We start from the raw sequence: 17162 nt of genomic DNA on the forward strand, positions 1-17162 counted from the left end.
GGTTCCGGGCCAGACTTGGGGCAGCGGCTGGGGAGCGGAGCTAAGGTGGGGGCCAGAGAGGCTAAAAGAACAGCTCCGGAGCGGGGTCTAAGGGGTGGCACTGGAGGAGGGGGTCTGAAGGGCAGCCCCGGGGAGCAGAAAGAAGCTAAATAAATAATCCTGAAGATGGAGACATGGGATGGCTCTGGGGGAAGATATCAGGGGTTGGGGTCCGAAGCCAAAGGAATACCCCTGGAGAGAAGGGTCCGAGAGGGTAGCACTAGAAGAGGGGGTCTGAGAGACAGACCTGGGGGAGGGACTAAGCAGCGACCCTGAGGTAATGGCGGAGTTAGAGAAGAATGAGGTAAATAAATAGCCCTGGAGGAGAGGGTCTGAGGGGCTGTCCTGCGGAGGGGGATAGAGAGGCTAAAGGAATAGACCAGAGGGATGTTTGGTGGGGGCAGGGGCAGCCCTGTGTGACTAGGGGAAGTTAAGGTGACACTTATTCCTTCACCCTTCAAAGGGAAAGAGATCATCCAACTGAGATCATCTTTCATCCAAAACAAGCCATATTTTTTGAACGCTTTATATAGGTAGGATTCTCGGCTACTTGGGGTACAAAAAAGAGGAGACCGATTTCCCTGAAGTTTAGAGGTTTACAGCTTGGTGAGGAAACTTAAGTGCAAAGAAATACAGGGCAACAAACACCAAATGTCAAAAAGGATATAGGTGCTCCAGGAGTGCAGGACTGGGATAATCAGGAAAGGTGTGATGGAGGAGGTGAGACTCTAGCTAAGCCCTGAAGGAAAGGCCACAAGCCAAGGGGAGTAGAGAGGGTATTTCAGGTAAGGAGTTGAGGGTGTACAGGATGAAGTTGGGGCAATAGATCAGCTCCTCTGGAGCACAGAGTTTCTATGGGAAGTGCTGGGAATGAGGAAAATAGTACAGGGCTGTGAATCAAAGGATAATAAATTTGGGTTGTATTCTGAAGGCAGATGGGGAGGGGGAAGGGTTGAAGGTTTTTTTTGAGCAGGATCGTGTGTGCAAAATGGTGTTTTATGGTTACCTAGTAATTTAGAGATATGGAAAGGGCATAAGCTTTAGAGTCAGACCTATGTTCACATCTTGACTCTTCCTTTTTTATAAGATGATGCTAATATTGTTCCATAAGGTTGCTGTAAGGATGAAGTGCTTGGCACTTAATAGATATTCCATGTTAGTTCCTCTCCTAGTGTGTAGAATAATGACCAGAGGAGCAGAAGGATTAGTTGGGAGACTACTGAAATAGTCTAGGTATAAGGAAATAATGTTAACAGAAATAATTAACATCTACTGAATGCCTACTATGTACCAGCATTGGACTAAGCACTTTACTGCATTATATCTCATTTAATCCTCATAGCAACCCTATTAAATAGATGCTGTTACAAACACACCATTTATAAGTGGCAGAGCTGAAGCAATTTGACCTCAGAATCCATTTTTTTCCCTAGGATGAGGACAGTGGAAATGGAAAACAAAAAGATCTAAAAGACATGGGGCAAAGAAGAAGAGGGAAAGGAGTTCAGGGTTGTCATGGAGTCACCACAAGGAAGAACCAACTTGAGGGAGATGACAAAGAGATTGTTTATAGGCTTGCTGAGATTGAGGTGATTGCAAGACCTGTGAGATGCGTATAGGAATGAGTTCAGAAGAATGTGGTGGCTGGAGAATGGATATTTTGGAAACTGCCAGGTAAATATGGTAGTTGAAGATGAAAGAGTAGAGTAGATAAGAGCAAAAGGCTGAGGGCTCCACTTTGAGACATACGTATTCAGGGCCTGAGAAAAGGAATTAAAGACAGCAAATGAGTCTAACGAGTGGTCAAAAAAGACTGAAGAATCAGGGTGTGGACTATTAGGGAAAGAGAAGGAGAGTATCAGGGAGAAAGAGAGGGTTGGCAGTGTCAGGGAGATAAAAAAGATGGAAGGCTGGATAAACATCAAATTGAACATCTCACAGTCTATGGGAAATAGAAACACAAATAATAGTGGTAAAGTGGTAAGTATGACAGAGATGGAAACAAAGTGTTGTGGAAACATTGAAGAAAAAGCAACAAACTGCCCAAAGTTGAAATGTTTGGGCAGGTGGGTATTCCAGAAGGGGGAAATAGTACATTCAAACAGTAAAAGAGAACAGAATGGACTGCTCTTCTCAAGAATAAAATCTGTCTTATTTATATTCTTACCTCTAATGCCAAATGCTCACTGAACTACTAATGACGATGTAGGGTTAAAGTGATCCTCCATGAGCTAGCTACCAAGGATGGTGGATAAGGATGGCAGTAGGTAGTTAATGATAAGGAAGGAAGAAGGTGGTATAAACAAAGGAAGAGGATAAAATGATCCCTAACATAAGCCCCTAGTAAGGGGAAGGTCCAGAGACAATTCTAAAGCCAGCCCAAGAGGAGGTTTAGAAGGCTTCAGAGTAACACTCTAATATAGAATTGCCAGGGCTCTGACTTTTCAGTCTCCAGCCACCATGATGAACATGAGATACAATGGAAAAAGTACTGGACTTAAAGGCAGACACTTGGTGTCTTAGGCATCTAGTGCATCTATAAGAGAAATACCACAAGTGGATGGCTTTAACAAAGAGAAGTTTATTCTCTCACAGTCTAGTAGGCTACAAGTCCAAATTCAGGGTGTCACCTCCAGGGGAAGGCTTTCTCTCTGTCAGCTCTGAAGGAAGATCCTTGTGATGTATCAGTCTTCTCTTGGTCTGGGAGCGTCTCAGCGCAGGAACCTCAGGTCCAAAGGATGCCTTCTGCTCCCAGCACTGCTTTCTTGGTGGTATGAGGTCCCCATGTCTCTCTGCTCACTTCTCTTTTATATCTCGAAAGAGATTGGTTTAAGACACTATCTAATCTTGTATACCTCATCAATATAACTGCCACTAATCCAGCTTATTACATCATAGTGATCGAATATACAACACATAGGGAAATCACATCAGATTACAAAATGGTAGACAATCATATAATACTGGGAATCATGACTTAGTCGAGTTGACAGATATTTTGGGGGGACACAATTCAATCCTTGACACTTGAATTCAAGTACTGGCTCTGTCATTAACTTCCAGGGTGCCTTTGGGTAGGTCACTTCATCTCTTTGAGTCTTGGTTTCTTCATCTGCAAAATGGAACTAATGTCCCCTGCCCTCTCCACTTTGTGGAGAGGGCCACATGACTAGTTGGGATTCATTTTGTAAACTACACAGTAAACTGACCAGATGTTAGGAAAAACTTTGAAGCTGATAATCTTATCAAGAAGCATTTATATCAGTGCCAGAGCTCATTGTAGGGAAACTGGAGCCACCTATTCCTTTTACCTTCCTTTTATTAAATATCTTTTGGGAGCTAGATACTATGAGAGGGGTTGGAGATATAAAGAAGATCAAGTTATAGTTAATGCCTTGCTGCCTTTAGGAAGACAGTCAATCAGGAATAGAGACACATAGAGACAATAAAAAGACAATATGTGCTATAACAGAGAAAAGAAAAATATGGGAGTAGAGAGGAGGGAACTAATTATCTAGGATGGCAGGAGGTGAGACAGGCAGGAATTAGCTGTGCAGAGTGGGGAGAGAACTGTATGTGCCAAGGCACAGACATATATGCATGTCATGCTAAGGAGTTTGGACTTTATGTTCTAGGTCGGTGGTTCTCAAAGTGTGGTCCAGGCCCTTTAAGAGGGTCTGAAAGGCCAGAACAGAATACTAAGACATTATTTTCGTTTTTCACTCTCATTCTCTCATGAGGATACTGTATAGCTTTCCAGAGGCTTCATGACGTGATACCACAAGAGATTGAATGCAGAAGCAGTTATAAGAACACAGCTATCTTCTATTAAGCCAGACATGAAACAGCTTTTCAAAAATGTAAAACAGTACCACTCTTCTCGCTAATATTTTCATTTTGTAAAACACAAGTTATTTTTCATAAAATGTCATGTATGTTAACAAGTTTATGTTTATTATTTTAAATTAATAAGTAAATATTTTCATAATTTCTCAGTTTTGATTTCTAGTGTGGTTATTACCGATAAATATAATCCACATAAACAAAACTTCTTTGGATTCCTCAATAGTTGTTAAGGGTATACAAGGGTCCTGACACCAAAAAGTTTGAAAACCCTGTTCTAGGCAGTAGGGCATCATTGAAGGATTTTAAATAAAGGAGTGACATGATCATATTTCCTTCGACAAATTCGTTTAACAAGTATTTATTAAACACCTGCCATGTGTCAGACACTATTCTAGGTACTAGGATAGAACAGTAAACAAATCAAATAAAAATCCCTGCTTTCATGGAGCTTACATTATACTGGAGACAACAGACAATAAGTAATTAGAAATATATAATATGTTAGATAGTGATAATTGTGGAGAAAAGCAGAGAACTAGGATATGAATTCTCAAGAGTGTGTATGCATATGTATGTGAAATTTTGAATAGGTTGGCCAGGGAAAGCTTCAATAAGAAAAAACTTTTTAGTAAAGACCTGAAGGTGTGAGGGAGCGAGCCATGTAGATTTCTGGGAGAAACTAATTCAGGCAGAAGGAACACCAAGTGCAAAATTCTGAGGCAAGAACATGCCCCGAAGTTTGAGGAGCAAGGTAGAGACCAGTGTGGCTGGAGTGGAAGAAGAGGGGTATTAGATGAAGTCAGAGAGGCTATGGAGGGGTGCTCTGTATGAGATAAAAAGCCATTGGAAGGTTTTGAGAAGAGAAGAATCATCTTTTGACTTTTTAACAGAACCACTTTGTATGCTGTGCTGAGAACAGGTTGAAAGAGCACAAAGCAAAAAGGCCAGTTGGGAGGCACAAGATGATGGTGGCTTGGACTAGGGTCCAAGTGGGGATAGTGAGACGTAGTTGGATTCTGGATAGATTTTGAAAGTAGAGGGACAGAATTTAGTAATAAATTGGATATGGGCTACAAGAGAAAGAGTAGAGTCAAATTACACCAAACTTTTTGGCCTGAGCAACTAGAAGAATGGAGTTGCCATGCAGGAGACACAAGTTTGAGGGGAAATATCGAGAGCTCAGTTTTAGACATGTTAAGTGGGAGATATCCATTAAATACTCAAATGGATGTGCCAAGTAGGCTGTTTGATATATGGGCCTGAGTTTAGGAAACAGGTCTAGACTGGAATATGAATTTGAAGGTTATTAGAATAAAGATAATATTAAAAGCCAAGGGACCAAAAGAAATTTCTTAGGTAATGAGTGTAGGTAGAAAAGAGAAGTGTTCCAATGACTGGATCCTGAGGCAGCTCTGATAGTTAGAGTCTGGGAAAATTAGGAGGGACCAGCAAAAGAGAGTGAGAAGAAACAGCCAGAAAGAAGAAAACCAGGAGAATGAGAAATCCTGAAAGCCAAGTAAAAAACGTGTTTAAGGAGGAATGAGTAATTAATTGTGTCAAATGCTCCTTACAGATGAAATAACGTGAAGATTAAGAAATGGTCATTGGATTTACCGATGTGGAGGTTATTGGTGATCTTGAGAAGAGCAATTTTAGTGGAGTGGTAAGGACAAAAATCTGACTGGAGTAGGTTCAAGAGAGAATAGCAAAGCAATTGAGAATGGTGAGTATATACACTTTTTTCAAGGAGTTTTGTTACAAAGAGGAGGAGAAAAATTGGACAGCTGGAGAGGAGAGTGGAGTGAAAAAAAGGTTATTTGTTTTTGTTTGTTTTCAAGATAGCAGAAATAGTGTTTGTATGATGATTGAGAATGATCCAGTAGAGAGTGAAAAAATTGAGGATGCGGGAGAGCAAGGGGAGAATTTCTGAAGCAATGTCCTTGAGTAAGAAAGTACACAAGTGGAGAGGTGGTCTATGAGCTATGAAAATTCATCCATAGTAACAGGAAAGATGAGGACTTTTAGGAGTATAAACCTGGTATCAGTGTGGAGAAGCGATTAGAGGAAGAACATGCATTTATTGTCTACTTACTTTTTGTCTGGCACTGTGCTAGATGCTTTCCTCACAACTGTGCTTGACATAGGAGGGAGGCGGGTTATGAGGCTGTTGCAATGAGGCAAGTTAAGAACTGAACTAAATCTCCCGAAGTTCCAAGACACTGTGCTCTTTATGCTCCCATGGAACTTTTTTTTTCCCTTAGATCACATTGGCTTCTTATTGCAGATGTCAGAATGCCATTCATTTGGGTGGGAAGATTAAGAAATAGTCATTGGATTTACTGATGTGGAGGTTATTGGTGCTTTTGAGAAGAGCAGTTTTGTTGGAGCAGTTGGGGAAATCGGGAGATCAAGAAAGGTTTCAAAAAGGAAGCAACACTTGGTATGAGCCTATATAATTTTTTTTAGTGTGTTTATTTATTTATTATTGCGCTTTAGTTGAAAGTTTACAGCTCAAGTTAATTTCTCATGCAAAAATTTATACACACATTGTTATGTGACCCTAGTTGTAATCCCTATAATGTGACAGCACACTCCCTTTTTCCACCCCGGGTTTCCCGTGTCCATTCAGCCAGCTCCTGTCCTTTTCTGCCTTCTCATCCTGCCTCCAGACAGAAGCTGCCCATTTGGTCTTGTATCTGTTGAACTAAGAAGCACACCCTTCACGAGTACTATTTTATGTTTTATACTCCAGATTGATCTTTGTCTAAGAGTGGGCTTCTGGAATGGTTTTAGTTCTGGATTAACAGGGCATCTGGGGGCCACGGCTTCGAGGGTTCCTCCAGTCTCAGTCAGACCATTAAATCTGGTCTTTTTACGTGAATCTGAGTTCTGCACCACACTTTTCTCCTGCTCCATCAGGGACTCTCTGTTTTGTTCCCTGTCAGGGCAGTCATTGATGGTAGCCAGGTACCATCTAGTTCTTCTGGTCTCAGTGAGCCTATATATTTAAAATTAATTGTTTTATATGCAGTAGAAGCTGAACATTACCACACATGTATTTAAAAGTTATAAGCAATGGAAGACCAGATAACATTTCCACTGGCAGAAAACTGAGGGTAAAGGCAGAGGCAGGAAAGGGTCTGATGATTCAGGATCTAGAGAAGTCCTCAGTTCAACATCCCACCTTAGTCTCAAGCTCCAGTCCCAAATGATTTGGGGTTATTTCCCTCTATGCTTAAGAGCATATTCAAGGTGATGTGCATACAATGAAACACTGGGCAGACATTAAAAAGAATGAGGAGGTTCTTTGTGAGCTGTTAGGAAATTATTTCCAAAATGTAACGCTAAGTGAAAAAAAACAAGGTACAGAATACCGGGTATAGTATGCTACCATTTGTGTAATAGTGAAAAAGAACACACACACACACATACATACAAACACACTTGCTTGTTTATGCATAAAAAAATCTCTGGAAGGGATACCCAAGAAATTGATAACAATGATTGCCTTCAAAGAGGATGAAAAATGTGGCTTGAGGACAGGCTGGGAGGGAAATTTTTTACTGGATAACTTGTGACCTTTGAATTTTTAACCATGTGGATAGAGTATCTAGTCATAAAATAAATAATTGCAAGTTAACGTTTTTTAAAAAGTCAGTGTAATAGTTTTTAAAGTCCACTTCCTGAGAAGAGAATATAGATTATAATATATTGTAAGCAATGGCAGCTTACCTAGATGGGCTGTTTCAAAAGTCAGGCCTTAATCTGCACAGCAAAAACTACCAGAAATAAAGTAAAAAACAAACAATAAGCTAGGCAAAGTATTTATTACTAATTTTCTTAACATAAAACAGCTGTTATGAACCAATAAGCAAAAGATCTATAATCCAATTCAAAAATGGACAAAGGACAAAATGGGCTTCACATAAATAGAAATGGACATTTTAAAAAATGATCAACCTCATTCGTAACCAAAAAGGCCAATTAGAGCAATGAGCTACTGCTTTCTCACCTACAAGACTGCAAATACCAAAAAGCTGGATATTATAGAGTGTTAAAGAGGGCATGATGAAACAGATACTCCTCAATACTGTTGGAAGGATATAAACTGGTATAGTCTATTTGGGATACAAATTAGCAACATTAATCTTAAAAATGGGCATACTTTTTTTTAAATTTTTTTTTTTATTGTACTTCAGGTGAAGGCTTACAGAACAAATAGTTTCTCATGAAACAGTAGTACACATATCGTTTTATGACGTTGGTTAACAACCCCACAACATATCAACCCTCTAACTTCTCAACCTTTTTTTTTTGGTGAAAATACACATAGCCAAAGATACACCATTTCAAATATTTCTACATGCACAGTTCAGTGACATTGACTACGCTCTTCCAATTGTGCTGTTATTCTCACTTCAGATGAAGGCTTACAGAACAAAATAGTTTCTCATTTAACAGTTACTACACGTTGCCCTATGACAACGGTTAACAGTCTCACAACACATCAACAATATCCTTACTCAACCCTGGGTTCCCTATCACCAGCTTCCTTGTCCCCTTCTGCCTTCTGGCCCTTGTCACTGGACTACTGTACCTCGTTAGTCCCATTTGGTTTTATAGGGCCGTCCACTCCCAGGCTGAATGGTGAACCTCAGAGATAACTTCACCACTGAGCTAATACGGTGTTTGGGGGCCATACTTTCGGGGTTTCTCCAGTCTCCTTTAGGCCAGTAAATCTGGTCTTTTTTTTTGTGAGTTAGAATTATGTTCTACATCCTTCTCCAGCTCTGTCCAGAACCCTCTGTTGTGATCCTGGTCAGAGCAGTCAGTGGTGGTAGCCGGGCACCATCTAGCTATACTGGACTCAGTCCGGTGGAGGCCTTGGTAGCTGTGGACAATTAGTCCTTTGGACTAATCTTTTCCTTGTATTCTGTTCTCTTCATTCTCCCTTGTTCCCAAAGGGTTGAGACCAGTGGAGTATCTTAGATGGCCACTCACAGGCTGTTAAGACCCCAGACACCACTCACCAAGGTAGAATGTAGAGCATTGTCTTTATAAGCTGTTATGCCAATTGAGCTAGATGTTCCCCGAGACCATGGTCCTCACGGCCCTCCGCCCAGCAATTCAGTCCCTCAGGGAGTTTAGATGTGTCTATGGGGCTTCCATGACCTTTCCTTGTACAAGTTGTGCTAGTTTCCCCTGTATTGTGTACTGTCTCACCCTTCACCCAAGATACCACGTATCTATTGCCTATTTAATATTTTCCCCCCACCCCTCCCATCCCTGGTAACCAACAAAGATTGTTACATTTTGTGTGTGAACTTTTTCATGGGTTTTTACAATAGAGGTCTCATATAATATTTGTCCTTTTGTGATTGACTTATTTCACTTATCATAATGTCCTCCAGTTTCATCCATGTTATGAGATGCTTCACCGATTCATTGTTGTTCTTTCTCATTGCATAGTACTCCATTGTGTGTATGTACCATAGTTTGTTTATCCATTCATCTGTTGATGGGCATCTAGGTTGTTTCCATCATTTTGCTATTGTGAACAATGCTGCCATGAACATAGGGGTGCATATGTCTATTCGAGTGACGACTCTTATTTCTCTAGGATATATTCCTAAGGAGTGGAATTGCTGGATCGAATGGTATGTCTATTTCTAGCTTTCTGAGGAAGCGCTTTATCATTTTCCAAAATGGTTGTATCATTTTGCATTACCACCAGCAGTGCATAAGAGTTCCCATCTCCCCGCAGCCCCTCCAACATTTGTTATTTCCAGTGTTTTTGACTCATGCCAGTAATGCCAGGGTGAGATGGTATCCCATTGTGGTTTTAATTTGCATTTCTCTAACGGCTAGTGATCGCGAGCATTTCCTCATATGTCTGCTGGCCATTTGAATGTCTTCTTTGGTGAAGTGTCTGTTCATTTCCTTTGCCAAAAAAATGGGCATACTTTTGACTTATCAACTCTAATTTTGAAAATTTATTCTAGATAGAAATGTCCTTGCATATGTGCAGAGACAAATGTACATGATTGCTCATTGCAGCACTCTTTGTCATTGCAAAAGACCCAAAGCAACTGAAATATTTTCCAGTTGGGGAAACTGCTTCATCTAAACAGAGGAACACTATATACATGATGAAAAGAATGCTGTGGATCTGTGTAACTGTTGTGACAAGATGTTAATTTAGCCCTCATTATCTCTTACTTAAGGAGCCCTGGTGGTGCTGCAGTTAAGCGCTTGGCTGCTAACTGAAAGGTTGGCAGTTAGAACCCACCAGCTGCTCCATAGGAGAAAGATGTGGCAGTCTGCTTCCGTAAAGATAACCACTTTGGAAACCCTATGGGACAGTGCCTCTCTTTCCTGTAGGGTCACTATGAGTCGGAATAGACTCAATGGCAATGAGTATCTCTTACATGGACTACAGCAATAGCTTGCCAACAAGTCTCCCTGTCTTATCTTGCCCTCTTGCAGGACCTGCTACATAATTTGCATGGCCCACTGCAAAATGAAAATGCAGGGCCCCTTGTTAAAAAAATACTAAGAAATTCAAGATGATGACAGCAGAGCACTAAACCAAGTGTGGGGCCCCTCTGAGTGTGGGGCCCTGTGTGACTGCAGAGGTCACACTCCTATGAAGCTGGCCCTGTCCCTTTCAGTGCAACTTCGATACTGGCTTCTAGAGTGGCATGCTGTTCCCTTTGCCTGGAATATCCTTCTACCACCATCTCCTTTTTTCTCTATGACATGCCTGACAAAAAATAACTCAAATGTGACCTGCTTTGGGAAGTTTTCCTTTGAACCCTTTCACCCAAGTCGTTCTCTCTTCAGTGCACCCCCAGCCCTTGCAAATAAAAAAACCCGTTGCCGTAGAGTCGATTCTGACTCACAGTGACCCTATAGGACAGAGTAGAACTGCCCAATAGGGTTCCCAAGGAGCACCTGGTGGATTCGAACTGCGAACCTTTTGACTAGCAGCCAAATTCTTAACCACTGCACAATCAGGGCTCCTTGCAAATACTGCTGTTAAATCTTTATCACATATATCATGATTATTTGTTTAAAACTCTCCCTCACTGAGCTTTCCCAGGGCTTGGTCTAAGGCTTATGCTTTTTTTTGGTAACCCTAGCACCTAGTACATTGCCTAGCTTAGGGTAGTTGAGTGAATGAGTGAGTCGGAGTGGATATGTTTTGGATGGGTATGCTAAATAACCAGTCATATTGCTTCCCAGTTATATCTCACATTCATGTTGCTAAATCTGATTGGATTCTAACTGAACTGAGGCCAGCAGGCCCTGATGGCTGGCTCTTGACTCTAGGAGCCATAGTATAGCTTTCAAATAAATGGTCCTCTGGAGGGCTACGAGATGCCTGGACCTGAAAGCCTTCCTTCAAGCCACCCACACCTATCTCTGAATCTCCCTATACCCTCTGGGCCTTTAAAATGGAGCTCTGATTTCATCAGGGCCAGCTCCAGCTCCCATCAGTCAGTTCTAGGTTCCAGGAACCTGGCAGTACTTTCAGATTGCCCCCAGTGCTCTGGAACACTGGCTTTCAAATGGGGGGTATGCAATACTCCTAGGTACCTAAACACTTTCTGAGGGGTACTACTGTACTGATATTTTCAAGGGAATTAATTTCCACATATTCAACTTCTGTATGTACTCTGACTGAGAAAGTTCCTGAGGTTGAGGCTCCAACTGGCTTTTCCTTCATAATTTCAATTCTCCTAGTCTTCATAAGAAAGGCATATCCCTGGCCCACTTTGAATCTTACTATGGTATGTTGCCTGGGGCAATAAAAAATCTTGAAGGTGCCTGTCTTAGTTGTCTAGTGCTGCTGTAACAGAAATACCACAAGCGGATGGCTTTAACAAAGAGAAATTTATTCTCTCACAGTCTAGGAAGCTAGAAGTCCAAATTCAGGGTGCCAGCTCCAGGGGAAGGCTTTCTCTCTCTGTCAGCTCTGGAGGAAGGTTCTTGTCATCAATCTTCCTGGGTTGAGGAGCTTCTCAGCACAGGGACCCCAGGTCCAAAGGACAGGCTATTCTCCTGGCTCTTGTTTCTTGGTGGTATGAGGTCCCCATCTCTCTGCTCCCTTCTCTCTTTTATATCTCAAAAGAGGTTGACTTAAGACACAACCTAATCTGTAGATTGAGTCCTGCCTCATTAACGTTGTTGTTGTTGTTAGGTGCTGTGGAGTCGGTTCTGACTCATAGCGACCCCATGTACAACAGAACAAACCACTGCCCGGTCCTGCGCCATCCTCACAATTGTTATGCTTAAGCCCGTTGTTGCAGCCACTGTGTCAATCCATCTCATTGAGGGTCTTCCTCTTTTTCACTGACCCTCTAATTTACCGAGCATGATGTCCTTTTCCAGGGTCTGATCCCTCCTGATAACATGTCCAAAGTATGTGAGACAAAGTCTCACCATCCTTGCTTCTAAGGAGCATTCTGGTTGTACTCTTCCAAGACTGATTTGTTCATTCTTCTGGCAGTCCATTGTATATTCAATATTCTTCACCAACACCACAATTCAAAGGCATCAATTCTTCTTCTGTCTTCCTTATTCATTGCCCAGCTTTCACATGCATATGAGGTGACTGAAAACACCATGGCTTGGGTCAGGCGCACCTTAGTCTTCCAGGTGACATCTTTGCTTTTCAACACTTTAAAGAGGTCTTTTGCAGCAGATTTTCCAATGCAATGCGTCTTTTGATTTCTCGACTGCTGCTTCCATGGGTGTTGATTGTGGATCCAAGTAAAATGAAATCCTTGACAACTTCAATCTTTTCTTCGTTTATCGTGATGTTGGTTATTGGTCCAGTTGTGAGGATTTTTGTTTTCTTTATGTTGAGTTGTAACCCATACTGAAGGCTATGGACTTTTGAATCCGACTTGAATTTCTGGCAGTTCCCTGTCGACGCACTGCTGCAGCTGCTTTTGAATGATCTTCAGCAAAATTTTACTTGCATGTGATATTAATGATACTGTTGGATAATTTCCACATTCTGTTAGATCACCTTTCTTTGGAATAGGCATAAATATGGATCTCTTCCAGTCGGTTGGCCAGGTAGCTGTCTTCCTAATTTCTTGGCATAAATGAGTACCTCCAGTGCTACATCCATTTGTTGAAACATCTCAATTGGTATTCTGTCAATTCTTGGAGCCTTGTTTTTCGCCAATGCCTTCCATACAGCTTGGACTTCTTCCTTCGGTACCGTCAGTTCCTGATCATATGCTACCTCCTGAAATGGCTGAATGTTAACCAATTCTTTCTGGTATAGTGACTCTGTGTATTCCTTCCATTTTCTTTTGATGCTTCCTGCATCATTTAATATTTTCCCTGTAGAATCCTTCAATATTACAACTCAAGGCTTGAATTTTTCTTCAGCTCTTTCAGCTTGAGAAATGCTGAGCATGTTCTTCTGTTTTGATTTTCTATCTCCAGGTCTTTGCACATGTCATTATAATACTTTGTCTTCTCAAGCCTCCCTTTGAAGTCTTCTATTCAGCTCTTTTACTGCATCATTTCTTCCTTTTGCTTTAGCTACTCAACATTCAAGCAAGTTTCAGAGTCTCTTCTGATATCTATTTTGGTCTTTTCTTTCTTTCCTGTCTTTTAAATGACCTTTTGCTTTCCTCATGTATGATGTCCTTGATGTCATCCCACAACTTATCTTGTCTTCGGTCACTAGTGTTCAACATGTCAAACCTGTTCTTGAGATGGTCTCTAAATTCATGTGGGATATAATCAAGGTCATACTTTGGCTCTCGTGGACTTGTTCTAATTTTCTTCAGTTTCAGCTTGACCTTGCATATGAGCAATTGATGGTCTGTTCGGCAGTCAGTCTCTGGCCTTGTTCTGACTGTTGATACTGAGCTTTTCCATCGTCTTTTTCCACAGATGTAGTCGATTTGATTCCTGTGTACTCCATCTGGCGAGGTCTACGTGTATAGTGACTGTTTATGTTGGTGAAGAAAGGTATTTGTTTGGTCTTGCCCAGAGACTTCATCAGCCTGAGACCTGAAGAACTGGATGGTGCCTGGCTACCACCAGTGACCACCCTGACAGGGAACACAACAGAAAGTCCCTGATGGAGTGGGGGAAGGGTGGGATGCAGAACTCAAATTCTAGTAAAAAGACCAGACTTAATGGTCTGAATGAGACTGGAGGAACCCCAGAAAGCATGGTCCCTGGACTCTCTGTCAACCCAGAACTAAAACAATTCCCGAGGCCAACTCTTCAGACAAAGATTGGACTGGACTGTGGGACATAAAATGATACTTGTGCTTCTTAGCTCGAATAGATTCATGAGACTAAACTGGCAGCTTCTGTTTGGAGGTGAGATGAGAAGGCAGAGAGGGTTAGAAGCTGCTTGAATGGACACAGGAAATCGGGGGTAGAAAGGAGGAGTGTGCTGTCACAGTATAGGGACAGCAATTAGGTCACATAACAGTGTATGTGTAAATTTTTGTATGAGAGAATAACTTGAATTGTAAACTTTCACTTAAACTACAACAATAAAAAATAGTAATGACAAAAAAAACAAAAAGTTGGTCTTGCAAAATTCTATCATGTGATCTCCAGCATTGTTTCTGTCACCAAGGCTATATTTTCCAACTACCATCCTTCTTCTTTGTTGCCTCATTAACATAATAATGTTGCTTCGTTAATATACCTGCCTCTAATCCTCTAATGCCTCTAATCCTGCCTCACTAACATCATAGAGGTAGGATTTACAACCACAGAAAAATCACATCAGATGACAAAATGGTGGACAATCACATAGTACTGGAAATCATGGCCCAGCTAAACTGACACACATTTTTGGGGGACACAATTCAATCCATTGACAGTGCCAAAAGGACAATGAAAAACATTGGTTTTGAGGAAGCATCCTTTAATTATGGATGACATCATTGCATCATTTTTCAAAATGATTTTGGGTGTATGTGAGCAAAAGAGTATGAAGACCAATGGCCTCTGGAGGGTCTTCTGGGAGGTCCTGGTCTGGATCTGAGCCTCCTCTCAACCTCTAGGCCCTGAAACTAGACCTCAATTTCACCAGGCTAGCAAGGTAATCAGAAACCTTCATGGTGTAGTGGTTAAGAGCTACAGCTGCTAACCAAAAGGTCGGCAGTTCCAATCTACCAGGTGCTCCTTAGATACTCTATGGGGCAGTTCTACCCTGTCCTATAGGGTCACTATGAGTCAGAATCAACTCGATGTCAATGGGTTTGGTTGTTTTTTAGTAAGGTAGTCATTTTACTTGATTTCTCCATATCTTTTACCACAATTGACCAGCATCCTTCTTGAAACATATTCTTCCTTGGCTTTGGCAATATCACATTTCCTGATTTTCCTCCCTGCTTCTCTAATCTCTCACTCTAATTTTCCTTTGCTGGTTCCACCTCTTCTTCTAACTGACCTTTTAAATTCTGAAGTTTCTTGGGGCAGTTATAAGCCCTCTTCTCTTTCTGTTTTCTTCTCACTAAGCGATTTCATCCATTTCCACAGGTACCATCTGCATCCCAACATATCCCAAATTTCTATTTCTAGCCCAGATCTTGCTCCTGTACCTCTAGATCCAATTGCTTGCTCCACATCTCTATACCTGAATTTCTCACAGGATTTCCAAACTGAGGAAGGCCAAAGCTCAGCTCATGCTCATCCCTTCAGAATCTCACTCTTCTCTAGGTTTTCTCACTTAGTAATAGTACTCTATCTGCTCAGTTGTTCATGCAAGACACCTGGGAGGCATCATTGGTACCTCCTTTACCTCCCCCATGTTGTTGTTTGCCAGTCAAGTAGATTCTGACTCCTAACGACCCTATAGGACAGAGTATAACTGCCCCATAGGGTTTCCTAGACTGAGGTCTTTACGGGAGCAGATCGTCAGGACTTTTCTCTCGCGGAGCAGCTGGTAGGTTCGAACTGCCGACCTTTTTGGTTAGCAGGCAACTGCTTAACCATTCTGCCACCTGGGCACCTTAACCTTTCCCATAGGGCCAATCAGTAATACATACCTATGGATTCTACCTCATGTAAGATTTCCCTAAGTCTCCAGACCAGGTTACATACCCCTATTCTATACCCTCATACAGCACCTTGTACTTCACAGTACTTAACAATTGTAATTAAATATTTATTATTTCTCCCTCTGAACATTATAAGCTCTACAAGCACAGGGACCATGCCTGTCTTGTTTCTGGCACACAGTAGACTCTCAATAAATATTTGTTAAGTGAACAGATATAAGCACCCTTAGATTGCATTAACTATACATTGTGCGTCTCTATAATTTAGTACCTAATGGAATCCTGGTGGTGCAGTGGTTAAGCATTTGGCTGCTAACCAAAAGGTCAGCAGTTCAAATTCACCAGCCACCCTTGGAAACCCTATGGGGTAGTTCTGCTCTGTCCTGTAGGGTTGCTGTAAGTCAGCATCAACGGCAACGGGTTTTTTGTGGTTGTTGTTATTTTTGTTTAATGCTATGTCCACAGTAGAGGGCAGCAGAGTATATATAATTGAAAGAGCCCAGGCCTCATTATTAAAAGGGTGACTGGGTAAACCACTTAACCTTTCTATACTCTATTTCCTCCTCTGGAAATCAGGGCTAATTCTTCTCCTCTTGGATAGAAAGAGATAAGCAGATGTAAAAGAGCTGTACAAACAGCAGAGAGTGTTACAGAATCAGTTATGATGAATATTTGTTGATTAAATACAGACAGGGGAAGAAGATCTTGTTGACATGGCTATGGAACAGATATGAGCAGAGACTTGACAGATTCAGAAGAGAGGAAATGAAAGCTCAGGGAAGACGCCGGTCTAAGTCCAGAGCCAGCCTGAGGCAAAGCTGTGAAGTCAGCACAGTGTGTTCTTGGCATGCTCTCATCTCTGCTCTCTGATCACTGCCCTCCCACCTCTACCTCTAGCCTCTAGTGCCCTATTGCTGTGCTGTGCTGCAGGCTGTTCTTTCCTTTTCCTCCCATCAAGGCACATATGTCCTGTGCCCTGGCCCTTCGGAGCCCTGCTCACTGCCGTCCACAATGACAGCTAATTAACCCAATAAATGGAACCCTGCTAAAGTGCTAATAATGGCAGATAGTGTGTTATTTTACCACTCCCAATAATAGGAGGTGGACCTTCTTATGACAGAAGGAATAAAGTACTCAGAAAGAATGAAATTCCAAGTCAATCACAAAAGGACAAATACTGCATGAGACCTCTACTGTAAAAACTCATGAAAAAGTTTACAC

The sequence above is a fragment of the Trichechus manatus genome, unplaced genomic scaffold (assembly GCF_000243295.1).
Source record: "Trichechus manatus latirostris isolate Lorelei unplaced genomic scaffold, TriManLat1.0 scaffold00008, whole genome shotgun sequence".
In the NCBI taxonomy this organism is placed as follows: Eukaryota; Metazoa; Chordata; class Mammalia; order Sirenia; family Trichechidae; genus Trichechus; species Trichechus manatus.